The 7,449-nt window shown below is 46.9% G+C and overlaps 1 pseudogene; it reads right to left on the bottom strand.

Moving 5' to 3' along the window:
* Positions 1-1,020: 1,020 nt before the first annotated feature.
* The window catches only part of LOC139602666 (DNA repair protein RAD51 homolog 1-like), a 28,759-nt pseudogene continuing 22,330 nt past the window's right edge, over positions 1,021-7,449 (bottom strand).

Raw genomic sequence — 7,449 nt, 5'->3', positions numbered from 1 at the left:
GGCACTCGGTACCATGGTTTAGTTGAGGTTGGACTCTATGATCTTGAAGGTCTCTTCCAACCTAGTGATTCTGTGATTCTGTGACCTGCCATGGACAGACTGTGGAAACCCCAGAAGTATAAGCTACTTAGCCAATTCCATTAAACATTCCAAAGTAAGGGTCCTGGAATATGACCATCTCTTCTCTCACTTGGTAGTGGAAGGACGAGCAATGATGTCCCCTCCAACGGGTTTTTGGGATCTGCAGAAAACTGCATTGGAAAACACCCAAAATCCAGTTATTTCCCACAATCATAACAGAAAAGGGGGAAAAAGGACACAGGTGCACTCCTGCCACCCACCACCATGGCCCCTCCAAACGAATGTAAGCAGAGACTGAGCAACAAAGCCCTTGAGACCAAATTGTTGGGGTTTATAAGAAAACTGGGGAGTTTTATTTTGGCAATAAAGCCCAGCTGGTGTTCATCTCATCAGCCAGGCACAGCAGCATCTGCAGGAACCTGGTCTTCTGTGCTTCTGCCTGGTGGAGAACTCCCCCCTTCCAGAGTAATCCGTGAGGTACACAGCCATGGCACTGGCCACGATCAGCAGCTGGGAAAGGGCAGGCGGGGGCTCAGCACCATTCCCAGGCTTGGCTAATGCCTCTACAGCCCCACCTGTTAGTCAGTATCACCAGGGTTTTTAATGCCCCTGCCTCAACCTGTTCCCATTACTTACCTCACTAGAAAACACAGCAAACCCCAAGAAATTCCTGCATGATTAGAAGATCAGATTTAATGTGGTGCTATAAACTTCCTGTTGGACACAGGTACCTCTGCACAGGTTCCTACATACCTCATGCCACCACCACCACCACCTTCTTCCTCTAACAGAGTCTAAGTCTTATTTTCAATCCCAAACTGCCTGGATAGGTCTCTTGGGAGCTTGGAAATCATCAGCACTATTTCTAAACAATTCTAAACTGAGCCTCAAAGTTGTTGATCAGGAGCAACTGAGAAACAATTAACTCCCTGTGTTTGTACAGCCACATCAGTTGGAGCCAGTGGCTATTACCCAGAATTCCAGCAGAAAGGTGTGTTGCTGACAACTGATTGTTAATGGAGCAACCTGGTTCCCTGGAGAAGACAAAGGCTAATCCCATTTAGGAACAAAATCCATTAAATCAGTGCTATTACCATGACTCAGGCTTAATCCAGTAGATGGGTCTGATGGTCAGTGTTAAAGTCCCAGATGGAGGCCATGTTGTCCAGGACTTCACTGCCAGACAGACCATACCTGCAAAATCATGAAAAATAAAGGGATGAACCTTGCAGTGACAACTTCATCCATACAAGTTAGCCAGGAGCTTTGCCAAAAGACTGGAATAAATATAAAATTAAAAAAAAAAAAAAAAAAAAAAAAAAAAAACCCAAAAAAACCTCACATCCCTAGGGAACATAAAAACAGATGGAAAAAATGCAAAGTGGTGATGAAAAGAGAATGGAAAAATTGGAACCATTTTAAATGTGTAAGAGGAAATGGCTTCATGTAATACCACGGGGGTGTTAGGCTGGATAATGGGAAATCTCTTAGTAGAAAGGCTGTGTAAGAATCCATGCTTGATGGGCTGTTCGGGTCCTATCTGGCTAGCTATGGACCTCAGTCCACACGATCTTACATAGGACAAAACGTAAAAGATGAGAAGTGCTCTTCTCCACGTGGGGACCAGGTTCAATTTTATTAATAGAAGACACCAAGTTGTTCAGGTGGCTTCCCAGGTGGAAAAGATAGAGTGGCTTTCTCCCAGGGAGGATTATGAGCTGAGGGGAAAGGGGGCAGAGGAAGGGGGCAGCAGCCAATGGGATACAAGTGAGGAGGGGCAAGGGGAGAGGCAAACCAGGAAGACACCACCAACACTGGGAGGGGGGGGGTGGGAGAGGGAGAGAAGACCATGTGGTGATAGGATACAAAACATGTGAACAGTGCAAGTTACCAAACACCCAGTGCAAATAGCTAAATAACTATTTAGTGCAATACAACAAGGCTGTCCATCCCTAGCACAGACTGCCCAGGGGTAGTGGTGGAATCTCTATTCCCCAGAAGGATTTAAAGCTGTGTGGATGTGGTACTTGGGGGCATATAACAGTGGTGGCCTCGGCAGCACTGGGGGAATGGTTGGGCCCCGTGATCTGAGGGCTTTGCCAACCAGAATGATTCCATGATACCAAGAATACTCTGGATGTGGCCAGCACAGACACACTGGTGCCTGCTGCAAACATCGTTTCACTTCCTCTCTTTTGGTTGCTTGCCAAATATTCCCTGGCGACAGGGAGCACTCTTTGCTGCAGGAAAGGCCAGAAGGATTAGATCAAATTCCCTTCAGAATGGGCTAACAGGATTGCCATGCTAAGGCCTGAGCAGCAGGCCTAAGACAGAGTTGACTTTAAAGATGAATCCTGTGCACTATGTGACTAACAACAGCAGTATTATTTAGCTAAAAATAGATGACTGAGACACTTATGCTAGCTGTTTAAAACCAAACCAGTTGCTTTAGAAACTTTCATTACACCTTGTGTAGTTATCTGCAAGAAATGTATCATTTTAAGAAATTTTCCCAATTGACAGTAATAGAGGCCTGTTTGTATGATATTTTAGGGAAAACCCTCACAGCCAATGCCTGAGCTGTGGTCAAGTCCTGGCCTCAGGTGGTCAGGAAGTAGGCTCATCAGACCCAGGCACTTCTGTGCTAAAAATATCAACAGGTTTCTTGGACTTGCTGATTTGGGCCTATAAAAACTGAACTCCCTTTCAGGGCAAATTTGGAGACCTCACCTATGGGTTAACTTGCCACGTAGGATTTTCCCAGATGCCAGGAAGAGCTCTCCAGGTCCTCTCTGCGAAATGGGGCTCCCCAGTGATTGCAAATTGTGGATGATGGTGAAGTATTTCAGGAATTGGTGGTATATTTTTTCTAAATCACTATTCTCTTTCTCCTTCTTGTATAGTAATGATTAGGTGCATTACTATTGTGAACTTTTGCTGGAGTTCAGGCTGTCCCCAGCAGGCTCACACGAGTTCCAGCTAGCACAGTCCTGTTCGGGACAGACTGTCTGAGCTCCCAAGCAGTTCTTAGCCGCTGGCAACCTTAGCAAGCTTAAGTGAGATCAGCTCTTTAGTGCTTATCAGCTCATTGTGATTTCAGCTCTTCAGTTTGCTAGGTGCCTAGGCAGGCAGATGCAGGGAGAGAGAGGAGAAGTCTGTGTGGGGTTTCACAGAACCGTCTTTATTGATTCTTCTGCAAAGGTTCCCAGTGACAGTATTCTGCCTGAGCTGGGCAAAAGCAGCTCTTTATATAGGATTCAGGGGTTTTGGAAATGGTTCAATAGCAAGGGTTAAAGGAAAGTGACCAATAGTCTTAGAGAGAGATAAGCAGGGGTCCAAAGGCGGAAGAGGGGCTTCTAGCCCAGTCACCATGACTTGGCATTTCCTATCTTAGGCTTCTGACCCACCAGAGAGCCCTTGCAGGCTCAGGACCTGCTACACATTACCTTGCTAATTTTTTCTTGTCATTAAACCCAAGTGCATAGTAAGCTGATTATTTTATGAAATGTATCATTTTACCATTGTGTTGCCTTGCAATTCCTAGGGAAATAAGACCATTCTTTCTATTGATGTCTGTGTCCTTTAGTCACCTCTGTCAATTAGCAGAACACAGGATCCAGCTAGTACTGTCCCTAGCTGCCTGGGAAGATTACATTACCTCCCAGTAGCAAAAAGAGAGGGAGATCACCTTATACCGAGGGACAATAACACTACAGCTGTGGGGAGAGAGTGGTAGAGATGGGAGAGGAACAGCAACATCAGAGGTTTCCAAAGGAAACATCCGCTGAATCAACCTCCAGGAGCTCTAGAAAACATCTTCCAAGTGAGTTGTGAGTCAATATATTCCTTTCTTCCACTCAGAGACATTTCAACCACAGCTAGAGGCTGCTCCAGAAGGAAGATCCCCTCTGTGTTGATGTATGTGGTTTTCCCCTCACTGCCATTGCAGTCAATGGGGAGCAAAAGAAGGAAAGTAATAAACATGGAATACAGTATCCATAATACAGCAGGTATTGCCACATGCCCTCACTGAGTTCATACAGTAAATAACTGTTGTAGTGTGTTTTTATACTTTGTAATATTTTGAAGTAGTTTTGTTTTGTATCCCCATATTTTTCCCAAATGGTTTATCCCAGACTGTACCCCCCTTCCTTTACCTGTGTAATCCCTCTCCCTGGATGAGATCATCCCCAAACCTCCACCCTGGCTCTCTGTCAATCACTCAGCATCCCATCCCCCCCATCTAGAAGCTTCGATCCAGGATGTCGAGTGATTAGCCAGAGGCTAGGGGTCAGCCCCCCAAGCCTTGCCCCATACGCTGTCCTAAATGTCTATCCCCCAGTACCCATCACTTAGGGTCACTTACTGGTTTGTAAAATGTTATCTACTTTCGGTTTCCACCTCCCTTTAAATGTAACCTTGGCACATCTCCCGGGGCTCTCAGCAGGAAGCCCCCTGAGGTGCAGGAGCTCCTTCGGGACTCCTAGAATAAAACCTTGGATTAACCTGTGCTAAGAGTTGGCCCTTTATCTTCTACCGATGTCTCTAATGTCTCTTCTGCTGCAAAGGCGACTAGCCCAGGTGCCCTCAGTACCCTCGGGGCACAGAGAGTGTCTCCCTGCTGTCGGCTGGGTTGGGGTTGCCCCTGGTGTCTGCCAACTCAGGACTGGCCGAGGGTTCCTGAGAGGCTCCCCAGAGGGACAGAGACAAATGACATCTCAGATTATTGAGACTGAAGTCCCATTTAGCTGGGCAAAGCAAGAGGAAAGACTCCTGGTCCCAATCTCTGTCACCTTCCTTTTGTAGTACCTGTCATCCTGGAGTGTCAGGATAAGGGGGAATGGCTTCTCACTGACAGAGGGCAAGGATAGATGGGATATTGGGAAGAAATTCTTCCCTGTGAAGGTGCTGAGGCCCTGGCACAGGCTGCTCAGAAAGCTGTGGCTGCCCCATCCCTTGAAGTGTTCAAGGCCAGGTTGGATGGGGCTTGGAGCAACCTGGGATAGTGGAAGGTGTGCCTGCCTCTGTAACTGGATGGACTTTAAGGTCCCTTCCTCTTGCATATAGGTAAAACCTTATAAATTAAGGGCCTTGTTACCTCTGTAAAATAATGGCTTAGGCCTGCTACTACAGCTAAGTAGAAGAGGGCTATGGGAAAGTGACTCAGCTGAATTAGAGGTAGAAAAACAAGTTGTATAACCATCGCGTGTTCACATCGTGGTGTATGGTGGTTGACTAGTTTATGTTTGTTATGATTTAAAACTATAACTGATAAAGGCCTAACTGCTTAGAAAGGCCTGGTTTTTGCAATAAAGTGGCTCTCCTTTGCAGCTGCCTAGGGACTCTGCATCACTTTGTACATCAGGCACCCAAATGACAGGAGATAAGATTACAGTGAGGAGGAGGACTGTGGCCGACAGTGAAGCCCTGCAAACCCAGAACACTGGGATACTGGATCACAGTGAAGAGATGGACTGCAGCTTGGGAAGGCAGACCCTTACAAGCCTAGAGCCTTCAGACTGCAAGCCGAGAGCAGAGCCTGGTACGACAGGGGACTTTATCTGTGAGCCAGAATCCAATGGAGAGCAAGATGCTGGCACAACTGCTAAGGTTAGGTCAGTGATGTTCACTGGGCAAAGAACCACAGGACTGTGAGTATCCTGGGACTGGGGAGGCGTCCTGGTAGTGTCAGTGCAGCTTAAAGATACTGAAGCACTTTCTCCACATTGGAGCAACTTTTATTATAGGTTAAAGAACCTGTAACTCTTTCCTAAATGAGAGAGGCCTTGATCTTAAAAACTCCTGTGTGCAGCTGCAGCAGTGAGTGCTAGAAAAGATACTGATAACAAACCTGGGCATGGATCCTGGGAATGGATCTATGGAACAGATCCAAGGGACGGATCAATCCTCAATTTAGTGCGCGATGTTACAGGCACTAATGAAGCTCCCACAGGAGCTCAGCCCGGGAGCAGAACTTCCCCCCGCCCGCAGAGTGAGAGATGCTCCGCCCAGAGTGAGCAAGATGCTCCCTACCAGAGTAGGCTGCCCTCGCCTACTGCCATGGCTGCTCTACAGGCTACTCTGCACGGTGCCTCCCACACAAACAGCTGCTTGGCTGCCAGCTCCCCCTGCAGTGGCTCCTTTGATGCTGACCCCCTATGCCAGTCCCCCCCACCACGGCTGCCCTCTAGGCCCTTGTCAGCACCCTCAGCGCCCCCTCCCCGGCCCCACCAGCACCGGCTTCCCACAGTGAGGCATCTTCGCATTCTGCATACCCCGCAGTGGCTGCTCTCTAGGGTGCTTCTGCTGCTGCAGCACTTCCAGCGCCCGCCCTTCCAACCGCAGCTTCTTCACTACCCACTCCTCCCTTAGTCGCTTTGGCCTATGTGGCTGCTATTCACCCAGAGGTAGCTGGCCCTTGACAGCTTGGAATCCTGGATCACGGCATGTGTCACATCAGCCTACTGTGTGAGATGTTGACCTTTGCTAACTATCCTATCTCAGCCTACCCATCCAACCCTGGAACCATAAATCACAGTGGATTTATGGCCTACATGGAGTGCTGATGCCACAGCACATCGCTGTCAGAATGCCAAGAAGATGCATTGAAATATGGAGACCTTAGGCTACTCTTTTATGAGAGAACTGCGGAAATTGGTATGGGAGAGCTTGCCATTCAATTAACAGGTGATGTTGCTTACTCAAATACGAGAATGCAGATGGGCTATCATCGCGATATTTGTGACATCATTACCGGAACTCTGTTAAAACTAACCTTGTACTTTCAGTGAGCTGTGGATTTTTACAGGATTGTTTACTGGAGAGATTAAAAGCTGTCTGAATGTAGTGTCTTCCTGCATATAAATTGCATAGCAAGGTCTAAATCCTTTAACAGAAAGGCTGATATATTGCATGACTGGTTAAAAACTTGACATGTGGGATGTATAGTCCCTTTTCAGGAATCTTGATTTAAAGGTCTGATTGCACTGAATTAATACCAATTCTTTGCTCAGTTATAATGATGTTAGCTATTACCACCAAAGTTAGAAGCTTGTGTACCTGGTAGAATATTTGCAAGACAGTACCCTGAGAGTACCATTTATCACTATGTAGGTAATGTTTTAGTTTGTAGACAGGGAGATTCATAATAGCAAGATACGGGGCCCACCTGAGAAAATTTGGTAGACTCCTCCTTGGAAATATTTAGAGTGGATATTAACAGAAGAGAATGTTACACCACAGCAGTTAACTTTCAAGCCCAGTGTCAAAACATTGCAAGATTTACCTGCAGGGAGCAATTAGCTAGGGGAGGCCCATGCCACTCATAAATCAGGCATTGTTTTGCTCACTTGAAAACAAACCTTGAGC

This window comes from Agelaius tricolor, unplaced genomic scaffold (genome assembly GCF_023055355.1).
Source record: "Agelaius tricolor isolate 1412-34295 unplaced genomic scaffold, bAgeTri1.0.p SCAF_35, whole genome shotgun sequence".
Taxonomy (NCBI): domain Eukaryota; kingdom Metazoa; phylum Chordata; class Aves; order Passeriformes; family Icteridae; genus Agelaius; species Agelaius tricolor.
The sequence above is the reverse complement of the archived record's forward strand: the minus strand, read 5'-3'. Positions and strand labels throughout refer to the sequence as shown.